General features: G+C 36.8%; 1 protein-coding gene across 2 annotated transcripts in view; it reads right to left on the reverse strand.

The window, feature by feature from the left end:
* Positions 1-14,422, reverse strand: part of CTNNA3 (catenin alpha 3) — a gene marked incomplete at both ends in the record, with an annotated part of 1,656,346 nt that overhangs the window by 1,348,432 nt on the left and 293,492 nt on the right. The window lies entirely within an intron of this gene.

Below are 14,422 nucleotides of genomic sequence, written 5' to 3' on the forward strand. Positions count from 1 at the left end.
AATATAATATCAAAATTAAATACTATATGACACATTTGCTCATCATGAAGAAAACACACCAACAAAATGCTAAAGAAAATGGGCCTTTCTTGGTTTTTTTGTATGTGTGTGTGGTACTGGGGATTGGACCCATGAGCATTCTAACTCTAAGATACTTTCCTTACTTTTTTTTTATTTTTAATTTTGAAACAGAGTCTCACTACGTTATTGAGAGTCTTGTTAAGTTGCTTGAGCCGGTTTTGAACCTGCCATCCTTCTGTCTCAGTCTTCTACATACTGGGAGTCTAAGCATGCAACATCATGCCTGGCTTGGTCCTTCCTTATTCTTTTTACTTAGACTTCTAAGATTATAGGTATTCTGTCTCACAGGATGCTACTTTAAAATGTTAGTCTTTTTTATATTTCCTTTCAAGTGAAAGTTCATATCATTGAAAATAATAGGGTAAAAGTAGGCATGGTGGCACATACTTGTAATATCCTACTACTTGGGAGGCTGAGACAGGAGGATTGAGGTTCAAGGACAGCCTCAGCAACATGGTGAGACCCTCAGTATTTCAGCATCTTAATGAAACCTTATTTCCAAACAAAAAGGGGGGGGGGAGGTAGAGTGTAGCTCAAAGGTAGAATGCCCCTGGGTTCAATCCTTAGTTTACACACACACACACACACACACACACACACACACATGCACGCACACATGCACACACACACGCATACACATACTACACTAGTCTTTGAATTACCTTGATATATTAAATTCATAATTCTACATAAGATGTCTATTTCTACCATGAAAATACCTGTGGTTATTTGCCCAATTCTCAATGCCCAGGAAACTGGCTCCCAGTTACACCAAAATGGTCCTTTATTTATTAACACATTAATGAGTGGTTGCTTATATGCAAAGACAAGAAATTACTAGATAAAATAGAGAAGAAACTCACAGTTGTGTGCAGATAACCTAGAAGAGAGAGTCAAGAGTCAGGGAAGCTGAATGTTTCTTAGTCTCAGGAAGAAAAGAGGTATTAGGCTTCCCTGCAATAATAAGGAAGTGTAGTAGGAAAGAGATGATTTGGGGAGAACATACAAGTCCAACAAGATTTTTACAGAAGTTGGTTATGGAATGTGCAAGGTAAAGGCTTTCCTACAAAACAACTTTCAGCAAAAGCAACATTGCTTACTGAGGTTTTAAGTTTGCGGAAACTTTCTCTGGAGAATACAGAGATGTTAACTCCTGAATCGTTGGATTCAGATACAGTAATTACAAAGCTGACATCTGAGATCCGTACTAAACAAGTGACTTCCATCAGTCTACACTTCAAACAGAGTACGTCCTAAACCCTGGAGTCGAAGCAGAAGTCTTCCAAAGACTAAGGTTGGTCTATGAGTAAACACACAACGATAACCTCTTAAACTTGGAAAAAGACAGATCATCATTAATCTAAATTCCTAAATACATATCTAAACTCTAAATAATTGGATAATTTACTCAGTGCTACTCAGCCAATTCCAGTCCTAGCCAGGTATAAAACCAAGGTTTTGATTCACACTTTTTCAGCTACTCCAAGCTAATAAAGTGTACTGGGGAGGTGAGAGGAGGAAAAAAGGGAGAAAATGAGGTGAGATTTGAAGAGAGGAGCAGGGAGAATTTCATTCATTAACAATGATAAATGATATTACTTTGTAAAAGGTATCAAAAGTATATGCATTATGTGACTATAGAAGTATATTAAATCATGTGCCTCCCTGTAGAAAAATACCAACTTTCTACATTTTTATCATTATCCTTCCTATCTTTACCATTCTTTATTTTTTCTCTCACTACAAATTTTTATTTATTTGTTTGCTTATTTATTTTTGCAGTATTGGGGATGGAACCTGAGGTACTTCACCTCAGAACTACACCCCAGCCCTATTTTTTAGTCTTTTTATTTTTTGAAACAGGGTCTCACTGAGTTGCAAAGGACCTCCCTAAGTAGCTGAGGCTGTCCTTGATCCACCTCCCAAATGCCGGGATTACAAACCTCAGCCACCACGCCTGGCCTCATTGCAAATTTTAATTCACCATCTTTATCATTTGGGGAAAAACAAAGGGAAGCCAGTCCAATATTTTCAACGCCCAAAATGACTTAATCAAAAAGTTAAGTAAAATAAGACCAACAGCAGGAATAAAGAGTTGTCCAGCATTTTAAATTTTATTTTCTAACAAAAAGCGTTCACTCAGGCATTCTTTCTGTTCAATGGGTTATTTGTTCCCCACTCTTTGTAATTCACTACACTTTATTTAATCACTTTGATTCACTTGCGAGTCCTTGTTTTTTTAATGCAGCACCCACCCTAATGTAATATACATAAGCACCTTGAGCCCTCTTCATTTATACTTCAGAGTGCCTCGAGAAATGTGTTTGATTGCAAAGCCTAAAAGGAGGCCAGTAAGTCAGAGAAAAAAAAAAATGCAGAGCACTGCTGAGCTCTCAGACTAATCTTTTCCGGATGTCTTTAAATATTTATGATTCAGGAGGGACTCCTTATTAGTAAAGTTTATTTGGAATAAAAGTTATTCTTCCAATATACTTCAATTTCATAGACTTACTGTCATTTGTGTTACGTGGCATGAAAAAAGTCTCTATTATTAAATGATTAATCATGAATAATTGCTATATAATCAATTCATTTTAGTTCTGAATATAAATAGCCATCGGTCAAATGAACCAAATTTAATCTATCCTATTTTTTTAGAGGACACATTCAATATAATAAGAAGGATAATGATTTCCTTGAGAAAGGTCTTGGATTATGCCTTCAGAGTGTATATTTGTTTATTTATTGATCCATCAAAGAAACATCAAATGTTATTATAAATCATAAATAAATAATGGAAAGTTATAATGAACATAATAACTATTACAAATAATGTCATTACAAATAATACTGCAGTGAGCATTTGTATGGGAATCTGTGGATGTATGTTTGCATATAAAATATGAAATTACTCATGTCATACAAGATCTTATGCTAGGCCCACATGACAATGCAGAGTTGCCCATAATTGTGGCCAGTAGAATAATAGTAAGTTTTGTTTTAATGATATTACTAGCGCTCTTTATTATACAAATAAGATTTTTACCCTACTACCATCTAAAGGAAATTAAAAAGGATATAAAACTGTCATAAGTATTACTGCTCAGCTGATACCTTCTCTTCTACCCTGTTCCTCAGACAATGTGGTCCAACGCTTATTTTAAGCTAAAATTTTGGAATTATATATTGAATCTCTACTATGTGTCAGATACTGCTAGTGTCTTGGTGATACAAAAATGTTCCTTGTGTCAAAGGAGATCAAAGCCTGCTGTGGAGAGAGGCTGAATGATATTAATTTCAACAGAAAAATGTCACGATGAATATTTTCCTGCCATGATAAAGGTGTACTGCATTGAGAACACAAATCCAGGTAGGATGCAGTTTGCAGGAAAAGGTTTCCCAAGAGAAGTAACGTACTCAGACCTAAACAGCAGCAGCAGCAGCAGCAGCAGCAGCAGCAGCAGCAGCAGCAGCAGCAGCAGCAGCAGCAATAAAAGGAGGAGGAGGAGGAGGAGGAGGAGGAGGAGGAGGAGGAGGAGGAGGACTTTTATTTTTGTGGAACTGGGGGTGAAACCTAGGACCATTCTCCCTCTAAGCTACACTCCCAGCCCTATATTTTATTATTTTGACACAGGGTCTCACTGAATTGCAGAGGGCCTCACTAAGTAGCTGAGGCTATCTGTGAACCACAATCCTCCTGTCTCAGCCTCCCGAATGCTGAGATTACAATCGTGCGCTACCTCACCCGATGGTAGGAGGAAATCTTTTTAGAAGGAGAAAGGGAAGAGAAGGTACTAGGGAATGAAATTGATCAAAGAATGTTATGTGTATGGACAAATATGCCACAAGGAAACCCAGTATTCTGTGTAATTATTATGCACCAATTAAAAAAAAGCCAAAGGAGCCGCTACCATCTATTACAGATTCTGATGGCCTGTGAAATATATACTATCTGATTTAATTGCTTATCACAACCTATGAGTTAGATAGTGGGAGTCCTGAAACTTAGGAGGAAGGCATGTAACTGGAAGTGGCAGGGAGAGGCAGAGCAAACTAGCAGGAGAAACTCGCCCTTGTAAAGTGAAAGATCAGAGTACACAGCCCTACGCACGAGGTGTGCTCTGAGCCACCAGCAGGAACAAACCCATCTGTCTACCCCTGCTGCATGCCACAGGGTCAACACTTGTGCTCATTAGTGAAAGAACTAAGGGAAGGGATAACGTGAGGAGAAGGGAGAGAAAGAGCTCCCTAGAGCAAAGCCAGACCACAGCTCAGCTATGTGAGGCCCAAATACTGAGGCTTCATTGTGTGGCAACAGGGAGCCAGAGACTTTTATCAGCACATATCAGTGATGGTATGACTGTCTTCCTGGAGAAGGATGGATTTAAGGAAATAGAAAGACAATAAAGTATGTTTAAAAGTTGCTGCAACATCTGGGTAAGAGATGTGGCTGGGTGTGGTGGCCCACTACTTGGGAGGCTGACACAGAAGGATCCCAAATTCACAGACAGCCTCAGCTACTTATAGTGAGACCCTGTTTCAAAATAAAGATTAAAAATAGGGTTGAGGGAATATAGCTTGAAGGTAGAATGCCCCTGGGTTCAATCCTCAGTACAGGGAGAAGGGGAGGAAAGGAGGGAGAAAGAGAAAAAAAAAAGGAGGAGGAGGAAGAGGAGGAGGAGGAGGAGGAGGAGGAGGAGGAGGAGGAGGAGGAGGAGGAGGAGTCCTATACTAGGGCAGAGAATGGAAGCCAGGGGTAGAACTTGGACTTTGCTGGGGAAGAAATTTCTGGGCCGTGACACCCATTCTGTTGATTTTCAGATTTCTAGACTGGATGTCTGAGAGGATACTGATATTCTTAATTAAGAGTCAGAATACAGGAGTAATGGGGAAGTTAGCATTGGAATGATGATGAAATTTCATGTTGGTATCTATGTATACATAAGAACATATGTGCTATACAAGGTATATATTGTGATACTATAGAAAATGTTTTAGCCAGGCTTGGTGGCACACGCTTGTAATCCCCACACTTGAGAGGCTGAGACAGGAGGATCGCACAGGTTGGTAGCCAGCCTCAGCTACTTAGTGAGGCTCTCAGCAACTTAGTGAGACCCTGTTTCCAAATGAAATATAAAATAGGTCTGGGAGTATAGCCCAGAGGTAGAAAGCCCCTGATTTCCACCCCCAGTACCACCCAAAAAAACAAAAACAAAAAAAACCCCACAAAAACAAACAAAAAAAAGAAAATGTTTTAATATGCAAGCTTTTGAGAATTCCCAGGAATTAATATCAGATCTTATTGGCTCATTTAATAATATAAATAAGAAAAAGGAGAATATAGTTATATTTAAATAACATCTTTCTTGAGGTATAATTCACAGACAATAAAATTCAGCCCTACAAAATATATAGTTCATTGGGTTCTAGTATATTCACAAAGTTATATAGTCATCATTACCCTCCAATGTTTTTAAGTTTTCATCAACCCATAAAGCAAGCCTGTACCCATGAGCAGTCACTCCCTCTTCACTCATCCCCACAGCCCCTGACAGCTCCTAATCTACTTCCTGTTTATATATTGACCTAGACATTTTCTATAAGTGGAATCATATAATATTTGGTATTTTATAACTGACTTCCTTTTAGCATACTATTTTAAGATACATGCATGATATAGCATGGAATAGTATTTTTTAATTTCTTTTTTATTGGCAATAATATTCCATTTCATTGACAGGCTATATTTTATTTGTTCATTCATTAGATAATAGACTTTGGAATTGCTTCCAACTTGTGGTTATTATAATACTGCAATGAGCATTCCTGTGAGAGTCCTAGTGTGGCTATAAGTTTGCATTTCTCCTGGGTATATACCTGGAAATGGAACTGCTGAGTCATGTGTTCCACATTTGAAGGAAGAGCCTGTTTTCCAAAGGGGCTATGGATTTTACATGCAGCAAGTGAGAATTTCCATTCCTCCACATCCTTGCCAACACTAGTTAATTGTTTGTCTTTTTTGATTGTAGCCATCCTAGTGGTTGTAAAATGGCATCTCATTGTGACTTTGATTTGCATTGCTCTAAACACTAATGATGTTGAACATCTTTTTATGGGCTTAAAGGCCATTTGTACATCTTCTTTGGAAAAATTATCTTTTTATTATAGAGTTTTAAGAGTTTGTTTTTATAATCTGGATAAAAGCCCACTATCAATATTTTCTGCTTCCTGAGAGCTGTCACTTTTCCTGATGGTATCATTCTGAAGCATCAGGTTTTTAATTTTCATAGGGTCTATTTTTTTTTACTTGTACTAAGAAACAATTGCTTGAGCCAATGTAATAAAGGTCTTCTCCTGTATTTTCATCTCCCACATTTTGGTTTAGCTCTTATATTATTTGATAGAAATTATATCTTTTGTATTATAAGCCAGTCAGTACAGTTCTGTAATTATTAATTTATACACTTGTCTCGGGGAATGGGGCTCTTTAGGATAACTAAAAACCCATTCTGTCCCTGGAGAGTTGCTGATTTCACAGCTACAATGCTTGTGTGTATGACTTTCAAGACTACTGTGTACCTGGGGAGATGCAAATTAGGCCAGCTAAAATACTACAAAAATCACTGTTTTTAGAGAAATGTTGCTGGTTTTTTATTGTTGCAAGTCTTTGGTAAATTTTCAGAGTTCTGAGAAAGTTATTTTGACCATATTTTCCAGTGTTCTCAGTGCTTTGAAGAAGTGGATTTCAGAGGACCTTACTTTGCCATTTCAAAAGTGCTTCCCCCAGGCTTTGTTTTTGAATTACATTTAGCAGTGAATTGATTTAATGGAGAACAAAGAGGTGCCTTTAAAGTAATTGACTTTTCAAGGAATTTTCAGCAGAATTTATGCAGCCAAATTAGTATTATTTTGTTCAAAGCCACCATCTTACAAAGAAATGCCACTTATTCCAAGGTAATTCATTACTTAACATATTTTTAAGTTTCTTATTTTACTTATATTGAGATAAAATTTTTAACAACTAGTTTGAATGTTTCAGTAATGACCAATCAACATTCTTTAGGGAAAGTTTAATTGAAAAAGACAAATTTAAAAGTATTTGATCGGGTTGAATGTATAATCATTTTTTATCTGAACTGAGTAGTGGCAATAAAGTAATCAGAGTGATATTTGTGTTTCTAACTTAACTACAAAAAAAAAAAAAAGCTGATTCCAAAAATAACTCTCTGAAACCTGGTTTGGTGGCACATGCTTGTAATCCCAGCATTTGGGAGACTGAGACATGAGGATGATGGTTCACGGACACCCTCAGCTAATACTTAGTGAGGGTCTTTGCAACTCAGTGAGACCCTGTTTCAAAATAAATAATAAAAAATATGCCTGGGGTGTAGCTTGGAGGTAGAATGTCCCTGGGTTCCATCCCCAGTACCAAAAAAAAAAAAAATCACAAAAAGTAACTTCCTTCAAAATGCTATAACCATGCAGAACATCAGGTAGAAGTAAGCTCATAGCATTCCTCGTGGACTTATTTAACTTAATGAGTGCTAGAGTAACTTTTAAAACTATCAATCTTATTATTTGTTGTCAATTCTTAAAAATGTTAAGACCTTAACCACTTAGATTTCAGCCAGCTAAGCAAGATAAAAATTAATAAAAACACTTATAGATGGTACATTTTGAGTCCTCTTCTTCCATTTCATTCACAGTCCTAATATGCCACAACAAGACTTTGATTCAAACTACCATGTTACTAGAAGCAGGAACATCAAAGCCTTAAGAAATAAAACACAACATGTTAGTAAAAACAAAAAAGACTTACATGTCATAACATTGCCTCTGGATGATTTTATAAACTAGTTGGTAAAGTAAAATACTGAAAGGACAAAGTTTAACCACACCAGAGACCACCTTGTAGCCAAGAGATTTATTAGAGGAGCCAGCATGAGAGAAAGAAACAAAGAAAGAGAAAGAAAGAAAAAGGAAAGAAAGAAAGAAAGAAAGAAAGAAAGAAAGAAAGAAAGAAAGAAAGGAAAAGAGAAGGAGAGAGAAACAGAGGGGGAAGGGAAGAAGAACAAAAGAAGAGAGAGAGAGAGCATGCAAGGGCCAGTCAGGGAAACCAGCTGGGGGGGTATGTGTTGGGGGCTAATAGGCTAGGAGAAATGCCTTTTTAACTAATTGGCTGGTGTCCCACAGGAGGGGGTCGTGAGGCCAGGAAATTGGCTCCAGGTCAGCGGGGAATGTCCTCTCCCTAATTGGCCAAGGGGCGCCAGGAGAGGGCAGGTGTCCCAAGTAACTGACCAGGTCCACTCAGAGGGGGATGGTAGCTTATCTGGTCAGACCAGGGCCTCTCAGGAAACTCAGCTCACAGAGGGAGGCGGGGCTTCAGAAGTAAGAACTTAATTCATCTAACAGATATAACTTTCTTTTCATAAAATATAAATATATAATTAACAAAAATATGATAAGTACAGTAAATATAGGAAATGAAAAAGTGAGCGCTCAAAATGGTCTAGAATTTTCAGTAAAAGGATACATGTAAGAATTAAGGTTTTTTTGTGTGTCTTTCTTAAAAGGTTTTTTTTATTTTAATTTTTTATTTATTTATTTTTAATTGGTGCACTGTATTCATACATCATAGTGGGATACAAACTTTTGTAGACATACATGCACACATCGCCCGGTCAGCCCTCACCCAATCCCCACCCCATTCTCTCCCCATCCCTCCTTCCCATGCTTGGCTTAGTGGTTGACATCTAGTATTATAGCAATTTATCCAAAATTAAAAATGATAATTTCACATAACAGTTTCATTTGTCTGATACCAAGCTTTTGATAACATAAAGATAACATTTCAATATTTCTTTTTGCTTTCTTTCTTACCAGAGAATATTTTTTTCTATTTTTTTAGGTGAAACTATCACATTATTTATATATTTATTTTTCAGAAAAAAATCTATCTTAATATGGAATATGGACTCTAGATACCAAAAACGATCTTGAAAAAGTACAAAGCTAGAAGATATATATTTTCTGATTTCAAACCATATAAAACTACAATAATTGAAACAGTGTAGTACTGTTCTTAAAGGCAGATATATAAACCATTGGAGTTAAATAAAAGCCTAGAGCTAAATTCTTCCCTATATTGTCAAGTTATTTTTGACAAGGTTTCCACGAACATTTGGTGGTGGAAATAATAATCTTTTAACTAAATATTGTTGAAAAATAATACATGGAAAAATAAAATTGGACCCTTACCTAATCCCATATACAAATATTAACTCAAAATAGATAAAAGACCTAAAACTATAAACTTTTAGAAGAAAATCTGGGTCATAAAACCTCACAACATTGAAATTGGCAGTGATTTCTTGGATATGATTTCAATGGCACAGGCAACAGAAGAGTATACAAACTCCCTAAAAAATAAAAAATATTGTATATCCAAAGACAATGTAAACAGAGTTAAAAGTTACTAATAGAATGGGATAAAATATTTCCAAATGCTATATCTGAAGGTATATTAATATTCCAACTAGAAATCCTAAAAATTAACAACAATAAAGGCAATACAATTTAGAGATAGGTAAAAGACTAACGTAAATAATGAATCTCCACAGATAACCAATCTTAGTTGTCTGTAGGATGGAAAATCTTGTTTCTCTAGTTCTGGAGTGTGTTACCTATTTCTTCTTTGTAGTTAATCTCTTTGAGTATTTTCTCTAGCGCTGGTTTTGAAGACATAAATTCCTTCAGTTTCTGTTTGTCATGGAAGCTTCTGTGGAAGCCAAGCAGAGAATCTTAAGGGCAACAAAAACAAAGGACCAAGTGACATTCAGAGGCAAACCAATTAGAATCACTCCAGACTTCCCAAACCAAGTCATGAGAGCCAGAAGGGCTTGGAGTAACATATTCCAAACTCTGAAAGAAAACAACTTCCAGCCAAAAATTTCCTACCCAGCAAAACTTTCTATCAAATTAGATGGAAAAATAAGAAGCTTCCATGACAAACAGAATTAAGGTTTTGAAGCTTAAAGGACTTTAAAGGATAATTAGAAGCTAAAGAAAAATTTCATCACTCATTCCTCCCTCCCCCCATTGGTACTAGGAAGTGAACCTAGTAGCATTTACATGTGAGCTCCACTCCCAACTTTTTCCTTTTCATTTTTTATTTGGAAGCAGGGTCTTACAAAGTTTCTGAGAGCTGCACTAAGTTGCTGAAGCTATCTTCAAAAATCCAATTGTTCTGTGTCAGCCTCCCCAGTACTGGGATAACAAGTGCACAACACCATGCCCAGCTTTATCAGTTGTTCTGTTAACCTTATCTACAGTAAGTATTGAATAAATAGCTTGATGAATAAACAGCATTTACATAATTTTGTATAGATGGCAATGCTGCCCTGAAGAACTGTCAGTGTGGGGGGCAAGAGGCTGGGCTCTGTTGCTTGCCTGCTCCACAAAGAGTCAGAATCAATTTAATTCAGTGCCAACTTTGAAGGAAAATAGAGGAAATGCACTTGTTTCAAATCTCCATCTTCAAAGAACTCAAGGGCAAGAGGGTTTTTATCAGAGAAGAGGCAGCAAAGGGACAAAGAAAGAAGTACACATACACAGAGTGGCAGAGAACTTGACCATCTCAGCCAAGGCTCAACTTTCTTGGCACTAGGGGTGGGATGTGCAACCCTTTTAGCCTTTATTCCCATCTTAAAACAAGGTAGCAGGAAGTCAGTTTTGGAGTCTGTCTGGTGTGTGTGTGTGTGTGTGTGTGTGTGTGTGTGTGTGTGTGTGTGTGAGAGAGAGAGAGAGAGAGAGAGAGAGAGAAAGAGAGAGAGAGAGAGAGAGAGAGAGAGAGAGAGAGAGAGAGAGAGAGAGAGAGAGAGAGAGAGAGAGAGAGAGAGAGAGAGAGAGAGAAGGGGGCATTGAACCTAGGGCATGGGGAGGCAGCTTCTGTAAGGAGTGAAGGTACTCTTAATGGTGGGAAAAACATCATCATCACAGGCATAGAGATAGGAATAAGCATGGTATTTCAAATAGAAAGCAAAGATTCTGGTTTATTGATCAGATATTATACAACAGTATCTGGACATCGTGGCATTGGTGGGTCTCAGGATATAACATCCCAAAACATAATTAATAAATCAGAATACAGTGTCCAAACTATAGCTCTATAGCTCTTCAGCTTAAACATTTTAAGCTAGTTCCTTTGAGAAACTTCAGACAGGAGAGTTCTGAGAAGTTATTATTTTATAAAAGAAATTTATAGATATAAAGAAAAGTTTCATTTGTAAGGGTGTCTCACCTGCACCAGGAAGAAAAAAGGGATAACTAAATCAACCCCTAGAGAAGAAACAACTTAAATTTGCATAAGAACTTTACTTTTGTTTTATGATGCTTCTCTTTTTATTGATTGATTAATTGACTGATTATGTGGTGCTGGGGATCAACCCAGGGCCTCCCCTGCTAGGCAAGAACTCTCCACTGAGCAACGTCCCCACCTACCCATCTCATCTCAACTGGACCTTCCCTTATTCCCTTTCTTGTTTTGGAAAAATATGGTGTTTAAGCCTACAGTCAAAGCTTCTTTGAGGTCTACTCTGAAAACTATAGTTGGTTCTCTTATTGTAAAGTTCTACGTTCACAGAGTCAACAATTTCAGATCAAAACGAGGGGGAGAAGGAAACGTGTTAATGTATTGAATATGTATATGTACCTATGTTTTTCTTGTACTTTTTAAATTTTTTTTGGTAGTACTGGGGTTCTTGGAAATCCTTCACTGGGCTACACTCCCAGACCTATTTTATATTTTTATTTGGAAACAGGGTTTTTTAAGCCAGCAAGGCTGGCTTCGAACCTGGTCAATCCTCCTGTCTCCGCCTCCCAAGAGCGGGGATTACAAGCGTGTGCCACCACGCCCGGCTTGTTCTTATTTTCTAAAACATAGTATAACAATTATTTTCATAACATTTACTGTATTAGATAATATAAGTAATCTAGAAATGATTCTCATAAAGTATGTAGGAGTATGTGAGTGAGTTATATGTAAATACTACTCCACTTTATACACGCACTTGAGCATCTGAAGATTTTGTTATCAATAGGGTTCCTGATACAAGTTCCCTTCAGATACCATTACTGTACTTGTTTTTTTCCAGGTTATCTCCAATGTACCCATAAGGTATACATGCCACTAAATTTACTTTTTTTCCTCATGCTAATCTGTCTTTTGTTACGGGCAATTGCAACTAAGAACTCATGAAGAATGGAAGACAAAAATGATTTCTCTTCTCTTACTGCACAGTAAAACAATCCAAAGTCTCTTAGAAGTCATTACATTTTAAAGTTCAGTTTTTATGCATCACAGGTTTATGATAAAAAAAAAAATGGAGGCCCAGAGAACTGTCCAAAATTCATCTAGGAGAGATGTAGCAAAAAGTAAAAAAGGAAAAGAAAAAAAAATCAGTGGGTATCTAAGAAATGACTCTATCAGGTACTGGGCTAGACCCTTCCTTTCACAAAATAAAACTGAGTTGGGCAACATGTACTCCACTGCTTTTTGCACACATTCACAGTGCAAAAATGAATAAATTCTCAAACAGGCATAAAAAATGGAATATCCAAGCAAGACAGTCCACAGAATTATAATGAATTATTTTCAGGCAGCACTGTTTTGTAAAAGGAAAAGTGATTACAAAGAAAAAAAAAGAAAACTAGTATATGAAATCCAAAAATAGTTTGTACTAACTCAATTATTTCAAATAATTAATTTGAAATTTTAATTAAATTTATTTAAAATGAATTATTTCTACATTTTGCCTTAAAAGTTAATGCTTGTTTTCCACACGGACAGAAAATGCATTTTTTTGAGTTTGTGAATATTCAAGATTTCATCAAGACAAGTAAAGTAGAATACAGGACTCAACTTAAAATAAGAAAGAAAAACAGCCAACTAAATTAGGTGCTTCTTATACTGACAAAGTCTGTTAAGAACAGAATGCTTTTTTTTTTTTTTTAACTAATTAGGGCTGGATTTGAGTGTCTATTTTAGAATAGCAGGTAGTATTCTAGTTGTTGGGGGCTGCCTTGGGCTCTAGGCATATTTAAATGCCTGGGCTGGGCCAAACAAAGGGCGTGTTGTCATGCTGCATCCAATGTACAGGCTGGTTCTTAGGAGAGACAGTCTTTCTGCACAAGTGTGACCTGTACTTATTATTCCAGTTAGTAAATGAAGGCACTGGACTTCCTCTAGAGACTCGATCCTTGATCCAGCAAGTAAACCTTGGTGATTCTTAAAGCCACGCAGAACAAGCTGATTTCTCATGAGAGCTGTATTCAGCCTATGGCAAAATAATGCCATTTTTAATGCTCGTCATTGAGTACAACACTATTGAATGAACATGGGCTTTGAACCCAAAGCGCCTCATGTTCATATCTCACTTCTTCCATTTACTAGTGGTGTGTCATTTAGAAAAATGCCTTAATTTCTCTGAACTGCACCTTCCTTATCTGTAAAGTGGAGATAATATTACATACCTCATACGGTTAGTATCAGAATTACACTACTTAAATAGTTCATGTAAAGCAGTTAGCAAAATATTTGGCACACAGCAGGCTGTTATTGAATGATGTCTATGTTCCCTCTGCAATTTAAGGTTATCTGTTATTTAAGCATCTTTCAATTCTCACCAAATCTTACATTAAGTCAAAAAATTTTTTCAAGAAATGGGAAGAACTTCAAGATATAATTGTTCACATTTGTAAAAATTAATTCTGCATTAACTCCAGACTTAAAATATTAAATATAAAACTAGTTACAAAATTTTTAAAAGAATAAAATGTTAATCTATAGTTGATATAAAAATACTAGTGGGGTTTTTTATTTTGTTTTTTTTTTTTTGGTGGTGGTACTGGGGTGGAACCCAGAGGCTTTCTACCTCCGGGCTATACTCCCAGACCTATTTTATACTTTATTTGGAAACAGGGTCTCACTAAGTTGCTGAGAGCTTCACTAAGTAGCTGAGGCTGGCTTCGAACCCGTGCAATCCTCCTGTCTCAGCCTCCCAAGTGCAGGGATTGCAAGCGTGCGCCACCACACCCGGCTAATACTAGTGGTATTACCTCACAGCCCTGAGAAATTCAGGGATTGATTTTGCAGATCTTCTGAAGGAAACCCTCTCCTTAGTTTCTTACCAAACCTGGTTAAATTCTTCAGCATAATTTCTTGACACCTTCTCTGAGATCCCATGAAAAGCAAGAGCACCTGCTCAGTTATTCCACGATGACTAGCACATAAAAAGACTCCTATATTGTCTTTTTGAAATTCAACCCATTCCAGACTAACAGT

The sequence above is a fragment of the Muscardinus avellanarius genome (assembly GCF_963383645.1).
Source record: "Muscardinus avellanarius genome assembly, chromosome: 4".
Lineage (NCBI taxonomy): Eukaryota > Metazoa > Chordata > Mammalia > Rodentia > Gliridae > Muscardinus > Muscardinus avellanarius.